The sequence below is a fragment of the Nelumbo nucifera genome, chromosome 4, assembly GCF_055504915.1.
Source record: "Nelumbo nucifera cultivar China Antique chromosome 4, China Antique-T2T, whole genome shotgun sequence".
Classification (NCBI taxonomy): Eukaryota; Viridiplantae; Streptophyta; class Magnoliopsida; order Proteales; family Nelumbonaceae; genus Nelumbo; species Nelumbo nucifera.
In genome coordinates, this window is record NC_142652.1 from 8,672,353 (window position 1) to 8,684,759 (window position 12,407).

The following is a 12,407-nucleotide window of genomic DNA, read 5'->3' on the forward strand; positions in this document are numbered from 1 at the left end:
ATATAGCCAACCGGGAATATATGGCTCATGACATTGATATTCATTTGGATCATATTTTTAATCGAGTTAAAGAAGGTTTATAATAAGATCGTTGTTTTGATTATAATTTGGAGTTAATTTTTGACAAATTCAAGATGATGACTGCATACTTAGGCTCAGTTTGTTTGGAGTGTGAATTTTATTTGCACCGGTATAGATGTTATGGGAGTGCAAAAAGGGTGAATGTAAATTGTGGTTTTCTTTTGTTTCAGATTTGAAATTGAACTATTTGTTGAAGTAAAATAGAAAGCAAAATTGATGTTATTCCCACTTTATATGAAAGAGAGTGTAGGTAGGAGGATTATTTTGGGAATGAGATAGGAAGTAACATGATGTGGTTCCCACTTTTTATGAAAGAGAATTGAGGTAGGAAGAAGGTTGCAGTGCAAATTCTACATCAGTTTTTAGGATGCAAAATTTGCATCATTAATAAGTGCAAATGAGACAAGAGTGCAAATTTTGTATCAGGTATGAATATAAATCATAGTTACAAACAAATGAAAACAAAACTGGACGTGTAACAAAATTTGTATATGATTCAAATTTGTACTACAAACAAAACAGACCGGTTCAGTTTGGAAAGAATATAAATACAAATATGTGTAGTGCAAATACATAAAAAATAATACAAAATATAAGATTTTACACTCTACGTATTTGTATTTGTATTTGTACTCCTTTCAAATGAGCCTTCATTACGTATTTGTATTTCTCTTTCCTTTTTTTTTGGTTTTTTTTATGCCACAAGGCGGAAGAAAAAATTTTCATCAACTGCTCATAACACAATCCTGACTACAGAGAATCGGTTTTTCAAAAAGATAAATAATCAATTAAAAAATTGGGAGCAATAGATGGACCATGTTAACAGAGATGAAAAAAAAACAGAGAGTAGGAAAATAAGCGGGAAAACTTGAGAGAAAGATTTCTTTCTTTCTTGTTCATTCCATCTTAGATATACAACCATATATATAGAGAGAAGTTAGTTATTGTAACCAACTCTCCAGCTCAGCATGTGTAACTAATATTTCAATTACAATTTGTATTAGCCCCCCTCAAGATGAATATGGATATTGAGCATGTTCATCTTGCCTATTAAGCGCTGAAAATGTGAAGGTTGCAAAGCCTTGGTGAATGCATCTGCCACCTGATCAGAAGAAGGCAAATACAGGAAATGCAGGAAACCATTTTGAACTTGATCCCAAACAAAATGACAATCCACCTCAATGTGTTTACTCCGCTCGTGAAACACAGGATTATGAGAAAGATAGATTGCAGAATGATTATCACAATGTAACGAGATAGGTAATGAAACTGTAATGCGAAAATTAGTGAGCAAAGAAGAAAGCCACATCATTTCACAAGTAGTGGCTACAATAGCGCGATACTCCGCCTCAGTTGAACTTCATGCCACCAAATTCTGCTTCTTAGACTTCCATGTGATCAAAAAATCACCCAAGAAAATACAGAAGCTAGAAATGGATCTCCTTGTATCTGGGCAACCAGCCTAGTCACTGTCAAAGAAAGCCCTCAACTGTGTAGAAGAACCTGCAGAGAAGAAAATGCCAACTCCAAGGGAAGATTTCAAGTATTTCAACACACGATGTGCAGCTTGTAAGTGAAGATCAGTAGGTTTATCCATGTATTGAGATAAAATCTGCACAGCATAAAAGATGTCGGGACGAGTGAAAGTGACATAAATCAACTTCCCAACCAACTGTCTGTAATATGAAGCATCAGCAAGAAGAGTACCACTATCCTTGGCCAACTTATGATTATGATCAATGGGAATAGAGACAGGTTTGCAGCCTAATTTCCCATGGTCATTCAGCATGTCCAACACATATTTTCTTTGCCAGACTACAATCCCCTTGTCAGATATTGCAATTTCAAGACCTAAGAAGTACTTCAATGAACCAAAATCCTTAAATTTAAACTTGGAGCTAAGGAACATTTTGAGATCAGCAATGAGCGCAGTGGAGTTACTAGCTATAGCAATGTCATCAACATAAACTAATAATGCAATAAATCCTTCAGCAGTGGACCTTGTAAAAATAGAGTAATCAGCCTTTGATTGAACAAAACCATACTCAAACAATGTTGTAGAAAATTTAGTGTTCCATTGTCTTGATGCTTGTTTAAGACCATACAATGATTTATTTAGTTTGCACACTAGTCTGGATCCTGCTGGACAGTGAGGAGGTTTATCAACAGCATAACCCAAAAGAAGATCCATATAAACATCTTCCTCCAAATCACCATATAGGAAAGCATTGTTAATGTCAAATTGAGCCAGATACCAACCAAAATGAATTGCCAAAGCAAGAAACACCCTCACAGTAGTTTGTTTTGCAACAAGGCTAAAAGTCTCCTAATAATCAATCCTTGTATATAGAGAAAAGTTGAGAGAAAGATTTATTTCTTTCTTGTTCATTCCATCTTAGATATACAACCATATATATAGAGAAAAGTTAATTATTATAACCAACTCTCCAACTCAGCAGATTTAACTAATATTTCAATTACAATTTATATTACATGTAAATACACAAATATGTTTGATTAATTATATAGTATTAGTTTACATCTTTATCTCTTACCAGTACACATGCCCTCACACTAGACACTAATAAAGCACCTCCTTCGACTTCAATGTTAAAATCATCGCTGTCACTTAAGCAGAAGAACACAGGATGGTAATTTAATGGCTCTTGCTACAATTCTACCAACATCTCCTCCCCATAGTGGTTTCTATCAAACCAGCGCCTGAACAATGTTATTCCTCAGCGGATCGACCGAATTTCAGTTTAGTTGAGTACATCATTGGACGTGTCCAGGGTGGAATACTGGAATTGGAATTTGTCCCTTTTCTACAGGATTGGAGTTCTTCCCCTCCAATTTATCTTGCTGCCCATAAACAATAATCGCAGATCTGATCTTAGGGTCCATTTTTTTTTTTGGTAAAAGATTAGCAAGCTGATATCATTAATAATAAACGCAGTCACAATATACAAGACAAAACCAGTTAAGGTCTAGCTAAGTCTTGGTTCGATAGAGCTTGAATCCACTCCAGTGGATCCTGGACAAATAACCCAAACTCAACTAGATCTTTCTTAGCAAGCACGTGTGCTGCAGTATTACAAGATTTATTTACATATCCAAAAGAGATAGCTAAATCATTAGTCAATAGCTTTATATCTAAAAATAGAAAGTTTGCATCCGAAACTGAACCCATATTTCTAGTTTTAAGTACTTGCACCAAAAGTTGACAGTCACGATTCCACTTCAATATTTTCCTCTTTGTACATACTCAAAACCTCTAGACTGTTGAGAATCACCATTACTTCAACTTAAATAGGATTCTGGTGGAATGACATTCCCCCATTTAAAGGAATAATCATTCCCTCCATTGGAAATGAGAATCATATTCTAACTTATTCCTATTGTAAATTTGATTCCCGTTTGAACCAAACAAGTCTCTCCCCTTCCTTTCATTACATTTTCTTTCAAACCAGATACAGCTCAAAAGATTTAAGGGAATTAAGGGATTGGGACTCGGTTCAACTTTGCTTGGCTTCACAAGGAAATCTTTTCTGTGGCCATTTCCTCCCTTTTGTTTTGGCCTTGCAACTAATCTTAATCTTTAGAAATAGATGACTCGTTATAAGAGAGGAAGAAAATTAAAAAATGAGTTTGTCCAGCTACGACCTAAGGGGCTAGGGTTGAACAGTTTAACAAGAAAAAAAAGCTACGGTTCCTAAAAACCTTGGACTGTGATGCTCTGGAATCGGTGAGCCTTCTAAGCTTCACATATAAATATTGTTTTGCGCAAATGATAAGAGAAGGATTAAATTAAAAATCACATTGCATGATCAGTATTTTCAATCAATCGTTGACCTTAGGATCTGGATGGGGCTTTCATTATCTCGGTTCTGATTTCCAGACTTGGGAGTTTCTTGCATTTTGGCTTGGAGCACATTTTTCGCTCTCACAGTCATATAATCTAGGGTTGTTCATGGTCGGGTTGGGTCGGTTTATTGTGATTTTTCCAACCGACCCGACCTGGTCGGGTTACTTGACATAGAAATTGAAATCGACCCAGTGTTAAGTAAAACCGACCTGATTGGTTTGAGTCGGGTTGGGTTGGTTTCGGTTCTAAGTTCATCCCTGTGATAAAATCTTGCTAATTTTAAAAATAGTCATAAATTGAACATCATTTCAGCCATCTCCTATGATAAAATTTAAATGAAAAGTTAATCACAAAAATTGTTCATTAATCACTATTCACTAATCCAAAGTTTCTTGCAACCATTCAAAAACTAGGTGGCCTAATGGGTTTTGGAACTTCATGTTTGAACTAGGAACTAAGTCGGTTCAGTTCGGGTCGGTTTCGATTTTCTTGTGTGAAAACCGAAACTGACCCGAATCATCGGTTTAGGAATTTATACAACCCGAAACCGACCCATGCTGAGGAAAACCCAGCTGACTCGGGTTGGGTCAGTTCGAGTTGATCGGTTTGGTCGGGTTGGGCCTTCTTATGAACAGCCCTAATATAATCAATCAGGTTTGGGCCGTTTGACCGTTTGGTTTGGATTCATAAATTTTAAACTATGACAATTGGGCCTAACATGGCCCAGTAACAGGTATGGGCTAACGTATAAATTTTGCAATATTAATTCAGCTTAACTGCCCTGAGATTCTGAAAATTGAAAATGTTTTGAGGACGGCCCAGTGCCAGTAGTACCGGGACCGAGACGAGTTTATTTCTGCGCCCCCACAGAGGGTGCCCTACAGTACATCCCAACTATATATTGCGAATATCTACCATTTGTCATGAAAGGTGCTTCAATACACGGTTGGAATGTGCTGTAACGCGGTGGAGACCGGATTTGCTCCTCATATAGGGCGCCTCACACTGAGCTCACACGCACATCTTACTACTAGTGCTGAGGAACTTCAGGAGTATTATATTTTGTGTGATCCTCTGATCCGGTGTTAGTTATCATGGGCAGGAAATAATATTCCTGATGTACGGTGTATGAGGCATAATGACGAATGCAAGTTTGACAACTGTACTAACCACTATGCTCATCAAGGAGCATTGTTAGCTGATAAGTTCCCACACCGGGCACCCGCAGCCCAGGCAGCGGCCAACAGGAAATAAGCATGGCTGTTGCTCTTTCTCTGTTTTCCGCCAAAAGCCTAACCACCGCTGCTACCGTCTCACCATTTCCCGACAACCCTAAGACCCTGATATTAGAACAATGCAAAACCATCAAAGATTTAAACCAAATCCACGCCCATGTGATCAAAACCGGTTACCTTTTCAACCCCCGAGTCGCCGAAAACCTCCTGGAGTCTTCCGCCATCCTTCTCCCCGGTAGCATGGATTACGCCCTCTCTATCTTCCGTGTAATCGATGAACCCAACCCCGCTGCTTACAACATCTTGATCAGAGGTTTTACATCAAAGCAATTCCCTGAAAATGCATTGATGCTATTCAGGCAAATGAGAGAAGATGGAGTCCTACCCGATAAATACACATTTCCTTGCATTTTAAAAGCTTGTTCCAGACTGCGGGCCTTGGAAGAAGGTGAGCAAATCCATGCGCAGATAGCGAAATTCGGTCTCGGGTCTTATGGGTTTGTTCAGAACACTTTGATACATATGTATGCAAATTGCGGGGAGGTTGAAGTCGCTCGTCGGGTGTTCGATGGAATGTTAGAGAAGGAAATAATTACTTGGAATGCCATGTTCGCAGGGTACACTAAGAGTGGGCACTGGGAGGAGGTCGTGAATTTGTTTGATATAATGCTCAAGTCTGATGTTGAATTTGACGAGGTTACACTGATTAGTGTTCTTACCGCATGCGGTAGATTGGGGGATTTGGAATTGGGGGAATGGATTCATGAGTATATAGAGGCGAAGAATTTGAAGGGGAGTCTCAATTTGATCACTTCTCTTGTAGATATGTATGCAAAATGTGGTCGGGTGGACACTGCAAGGAAATTGTTTGATGAGATGCCTCGACGGGATGTAGTTGCTTGGAGTGCCATGATCTCCGGTTATAGCCAATCTAACCAATGTAAGCAGGCGCTTAGTCTGTTTCACGAGATGCAGAGGCAAAATGTGGCCCCCAACGAGGTAACAATGGTCAGCGTTCTCTCCTCTTGCGCAGTCCTGGGAGCCTTGGAAATGGGCAAGTGGGTTCATTCCTTTATAAAGAGGAAGAGGATGAAGCTCACCGTTACGCTTGGGACCGCACTGATGGATTTCTATGCAAAATGTGGGTCTGTAGAGTACTCAATTGAAGTGTTTGAGAAGATGCCCTCAAAGAATGTCTTGACCTGGACGGTGCTAATCCAAGGCCTTGCTAGCAATGGACAAGGGAGAAGGGCCCTAGAAGTTTTCTCTGTCATGCAGGAAAAAGAGATTCAACCCAACGACGTGACCTTCATTGGTGTCCTATCTGCTTGCAGTCACGGCGGTCTTGTGGAAGAGGGTCGGAGTTTTTTCATCAGTATGAGCAGGGATTTTGGCATTGAACCAAGGATTGAGCACTATGGTTGCATGGTTGACATTCTTGGTCGGGCTGGTTTGATTGAAGAGGCATATCAGTTCATAAAGAACATGCCAATAGAACCAAATGCAATTGTGTGGAGGACATTATTGGCTTCATGCAAGGTTCATAAAAATGTTGAAATTGGGGAAAAATCGTTTCATCAACTAGTTACATTGGGCCCTGCACATAGTGGGGATTATATACTTATGTCAAATGTTTATGCATCAGTTGGGAGGTGGGAGGATGCGTTAAATGTGAGGGGCCAGATGAAGGAGAAGGGGATTAAGAAGACGCCAGGGTGTAGCTTGATCGAGTTGGATGGAATGATTCATGAGTTTTTTGCAGAAGACAGTGCCCATCCACATTCAAAGGAGATTTATAGTGCAATTGAGGGAATAATGTCACGAATCAAATTAGCTGGCTACGTGCCCAACACAGCGGAGGCAAGATTAGATGCAGAGGAAGATGAGAAGGAATCGTCAGTGTCTCACCACAGCGAGAAGTTGGCCATTGCATTTGGTCTCATTAGAACGTCACCTGGAACTACGATTAGGATATCTAAGAACCTTAGAGTGTGCACCGATTGCCACAGTGCAACCAAGTTGATATCAAAGGTATTCAATAGGGAAATTGTGGTCAGAGATCACAATCGCTTCCATCATTTTAGAGAAGGAATTTGCTCTTGCAATGACTATTGGTAAGCCAATCAATCATGTAGCCATGTGTTATAAGAAATTCTTTCATAAACATGAAGAGATCGATATATAATAGATTGAATCCTGTAATGGTATCGCCAAAAAGGCAAAAACCAAAAGAGTTTTGAATCATTCGAAAAGGTTGAGCAATACATGAGCTGCCAACCGCATTTAGTGCCCATTTGATTGTCCCGCACTAAGGCTAAGGGTAATTGGGAACTACCAACAACCCATTCTATCATATTCATTAATTCATTTGGAAATTGTGCTAAATTACCAAAATATTCATCTAAACTTTTCTCATTATCTTTTTCTCACCCTTTAAACCCAAATTCACCCAAAAATACCTCCAATTTTTTTAAACGAAACAACTAAAATAACAAGAACCATTTTATTGAGAGAGAAAAATAAGTTTCTTTAAATTTTTTTTTTCATTTCACTGGACATGAATGTCTCTCTTCGTCTTAAAATATAAAGATTATCCACTCATTTTTCCAATAAATCAAGAAAGACCAAATGAAACCTTAAATTTATATCTATTAGAAAACTAATTGAATTATAAATTATTTAAATAAGAGAAAAGTAATTTGGGGATTTAAAAAAAATTAAAATGTTGAAGGAGAATTCTTTTCGAAGTTAAAATGATGGAACTCTAACGGAAAGAAGTATATGTGGCAAAGTGAAAGTTCATAGGTATCTTTGTCACAAATGAAAGTTTAGGGGTAATTGTCCCTATGCCCATGGGCCATGGACCATAGTAACGAGGTCTTTGTAAGTTACCCATTTTTTAAGGGTAAAATACAAAAACCTCCCCTAACAATCATAAAAACCTTCTCTAAAGTTTCACTTCAGCAAAAACCTCCCCTAGATTTTTAAAGAATTCGACAAAAATCTTCCTTCCGTCAATCAGAAAGTCAAAAAACGTTAAACCGGTGAATCAAATTTTCAAAATACATATTTTACCCTTTACAAGAGATCACCTAATTCTCCTTAATGGACCTATTTAGGCGCCTTAATGGTGATTTGTTCAAGAGATCACCTAATTCTCCTTTACTCTCTTTCTTGACTGAATATTCGATATCCTCATTCAATAATGGTGTCTCCTTAAATAGGAGATTACAAGAGTCATAATCTTAAAGAATCACCTTGCTAAATAGGGAGACTTCCAATTCTATCTTGCTAAGGATAAAATAAGTTAATCCTAATCTGATAATAAGATAAACTAATCCTAATCTGATAACAAGATAAACTAATCCTAATCTGATAATAAGATAAACTAATCCTAATCTGATAACTTACTAACAAAATAAGATAAGAGCAATAGAATAAGATAAGAACAAGCAAGATGATCTAATTTAATCTGGCGGTGGGTCAGGTTCCTGTTGCTGCTTGCGGCGATGATACGTCTTTCCGAGGAATGTGTCCATAACAGGGGGATGAATCCTGCTCGTGAATTGATGCCAAATTCACAGGCAGGATGTGATTTGAGGGGGACAGGGATTGGGAGGGGCTATTAATAGACTATAGGGGGTTGTCATTCAGAGTTCTGTATTGGATTGCAAAGTACTTAACCCTAATAAATATACATACGATATGGGAGATATTTTCGATGAACGGCCAAGACATGTTGTGAGGTTGGTGTGAGGATATGCACTTTTTGGTCTATGAAAATTGCAAGGCTAATATTACAATATCCGCCCATAGTTTTATTCAAGTTAATATAAGAGGGAAGTAGACTCTGACTATATATGCGTATATAGTTAGACAATGGAAAGTCATATAGACGAGACAGTTTTGATTTAACCTTTCAGTTGTCATCACTGTTGTGAAAGTATATAAATTGGTGTATATATGGGTCTGGGCCATGACCATCATGATCAGTGAAATTCTCAAAATCTCACTGGACAGGCTAGTCTTCTGCTTGGACTTCACCACTATTCGCCGGTTTGCTTCCGGGCTTCGATCGACATCGACCAATTTAAGAAATAGCGGTGGGGACTCCGAAATCGATTCATTCCTCTCACAAGACTGTGTTCACACCCTTTCCACGATTTCTTGCAGTCTTACACCGAAAATATTTTTCCATGAAAAAAAACATATAAATACGAGAATATTCTTAATACACAACTGTAAATGAAAAAAAAAACATATAAATATAGAACTATTTTGCCGTGAATGTTGAATGAATGCTTGTGACTTTGTGAGAAGTTTTTTGTTAGCAGGACGGTGACACGGTGTTAGTGGCATTATTTAATACTTGTTAGCTATTGTTCTCAAAACCCATATATTTTAACTAAGTTAAATTAAGCCTACAACATGCTAAATGCGAAACTCCGATCCTTGTGGGTCTTCGTCCAAATAATTGCATTTCTCAAAAGAAAAACAAATAGTTGGACAGGCCCCATTCTCATCTCCACCGGATCTACTCAGCCAATTCTTTTTTGCTTTTTTTGTTTTCGGATTGGGCCAAGATCCAAGTCGATGCGGCTCCATCTACTATCATCAATCATTTGATTGTTGGACTTTGGAATGGGCCGGCTTCAGGTAGGGGGATTCAATGTTTACAACTAATCGAATCATATTTTTTAGGTAAAATACAAAAATCTTTCTTATAATTTCACTTTAACAAAAGCCTTCCTTTTATTTTCGAAAAAATGGATAAATACCACCCTTTTGTCAATGATTGATTCAAAAAACGTTAAACCGAAGAGGAACGTACCCAGGAGGGGTGCTGCCCAAATCAAGGATTCAAGTTGCAGTGAAGAGAATTTCGCATAATACAACCCAAGGAATGAGAGAATTCATCGCTGAGATCGCAACCTGAAAACTCAAATCGACCTGAGTGAATATAGATAACTTGAATAGCAGATAGTTTGAGTGAATGGTTCGATAATGATTTGATCGGACCTTGATTTATTTATAGATGACCAGAGAAATACTGAGTACAATACAACTGTTAGAGTTTGAGTTTGTGTACAACACTAAAGGTTAAGAGAATACTTTAAGTTACAATAAAACTCTATCAAATAAAATCTATCACGATAAGGAAACGATTAGATCATGATAAAGTTCATCGCATGTAAGGATCATGCGATGGACTTTATCATGAAGTCTATCGCAAGTCTCTAATAATCAGTAATACTCCCCCTCAAGTTGGGGAGTAGATGGTATGAACCAACTTGGACCGGAAGTGATGAAAAGCCTCTCGTCCCAAGGGTTTGGTGAATATATCAACAATCTACTGATAGGAAGAAATATGTTGAGGACGAAGTAAGCCACATAGTATCCATTCCCGTATGAAATGACAGTCCATTTCAATATGTTTAGTGCGCTCATGAAATACGAGATTGTTAGCAATGTGTAAGGCCGCCTGATTGTCACAATGAAGAACCACTGACTGTAAGGAAAGGCCAAGGTCATGAAGGAAAAAGGAGAGTCGTTGTATTTTGCATGATGTCGTGGCCATGGCACAGTATTCGGATTCGGCAGAAGAGCATGCAACAGTGGATTATTTCTTGGACTTCCAAGAGATGGGGTTGTAGCCAAGAAAGATGCAATAATCGGTAACAAACCATCTAGTTAGGAATGGCAACGGGGCGGGGCACCCCCTCCCCGTTCCTGCCCCGAAGTCAAGATACTTTGCCTCATCCCCGCCCCATCCCGGTGGTGGGGCAGGTTTGGGGCGGGGATCCACTCCCCGTCGGGGACGGGTAATCCCCGAATTTTCCCCACTCCAAGGCAATTTCTTAAAAATTATTTATTTTGTGGACAATTTACACATATAATATAGGAATTTTGGTGTATTTTAGGAATTGAATTATAATACTTTGGGGGTACTTCAAAACTGGAATTATGGAATTCTAGGATTTTAAGAATTTAGGGAAAACTTAGAGATATTTTAAATATCAATATTAAACCTAGAGATACTTTACTAATTTTACCTTCGGGTTAGAGGCGGGTTTGGAGAATTATATACAAAACCCATCCCCGCACTAACCCCGATTCGAGGAAAAGATATTTTCCCTGTCCCCATTAAGGGTCGGGGAAAACCTGCCCATTCGGGGCGGGGCGGGGCATCAGTTTTATGGGGGAAATTGCCATCCCTACGTCTAGTAGACGAACAGCCTCCCCAATCTGAATCATAGTAAGAGTAAGAGGGCCACTAGAACTAAGAAAAATGCCATGTCCAACAGTGAACTTGGTGTAACGCAAAATACGTAAGGCAACATTCCAATGTAGCTCATGTGGAGCGTTCATGAATTGATTGAGGAAATTAACAGAGTAAACCAATTCTGGTCGAGTAATAGTGAGATATTGCAAGTGACCAACCAAGCAACGGTAAATAGAAGGATTGGCGAAGGGTGGGCATGTTTTCGTGTAATTTGATGTTCTGCTCCATGGGAAATTCAGAAGGCTGACAATCTGAGTACCCGACATTAGATAATATATCAAGCGCATATTTACACTGAGACAGAAAAATGCCTGAAGAATTTCAAGCAACCTCAAGACCCAAAAAATATTTCAACGGCCCAAGATCTTTGATGTGAAATTGGGAGTGCAAAAGATCTTTGAGAGATGCAATGGCATTGGAATCATTGCCGGCTACGATGATATCATCAACATAAACTAAGATGGTAGTGAAGGAAGAAGCAAAGCCCAGTGTGAAGAGCGTGTAATCAGATTTGGACTAAGAGAAGCCAGCTGCAAGGAGTGCATTAGAGAACTTTGAAAACCAGTTTCAAGAAGCCTATTTTAAACCATAGAGGGACTTGCAAAGTTGGCAAACCGTGCACTCCCCTTGTCTGCTGAAGCCGGGAGGGAGTTGCATATAAACCTCTTCGTCGAGGTCACCATGAAGAAATGCATTATGTACATCAAGTTGAAATAAGGACTAGTTCTTAATGGCTGCAATAGCAAGTAAGCATCGCATGATACCCATTTTAGCAACTGACGCAAAAGTGTCCTAAAGTCCAATCCCTCAACTTGGGTGAAGACCTTGGTGACCAGACGAGCCTTGTAGCGTTTGATGGTGCCATTTGACTTGTATTTTATTTTGTAAATCCATTTATAGCCAATTGCTTTCTTGCCAGCTGGAAAATCAGTGAGAGTCTATA

General features: G+C 38.8%; 1 pseudogene across 1 annotated transcript; it reads left to right on the plus strand.

The window, feature by feature from the left end:
- The first annotated feature begins 5,016 nt into the window (after positions 1 to 5,016).
- Positions 5,017 to 7,474, plus strand: LOC104591509 (pentatricopeptide repeat-containing protein At1g08070, chloroplastic pseudogene; annotated as a pseudogene). The gene has a single exon (XR_016085346.1). The product of XR_016085346.1 is annotated as a pentatricopeptide repeat-containing protein At1g08070, chloroplastic pseudogene (transcript).
- The last annotated feature ends 4,933 nt before the right edge of the window (positions 7,475 to 12,407 follow it).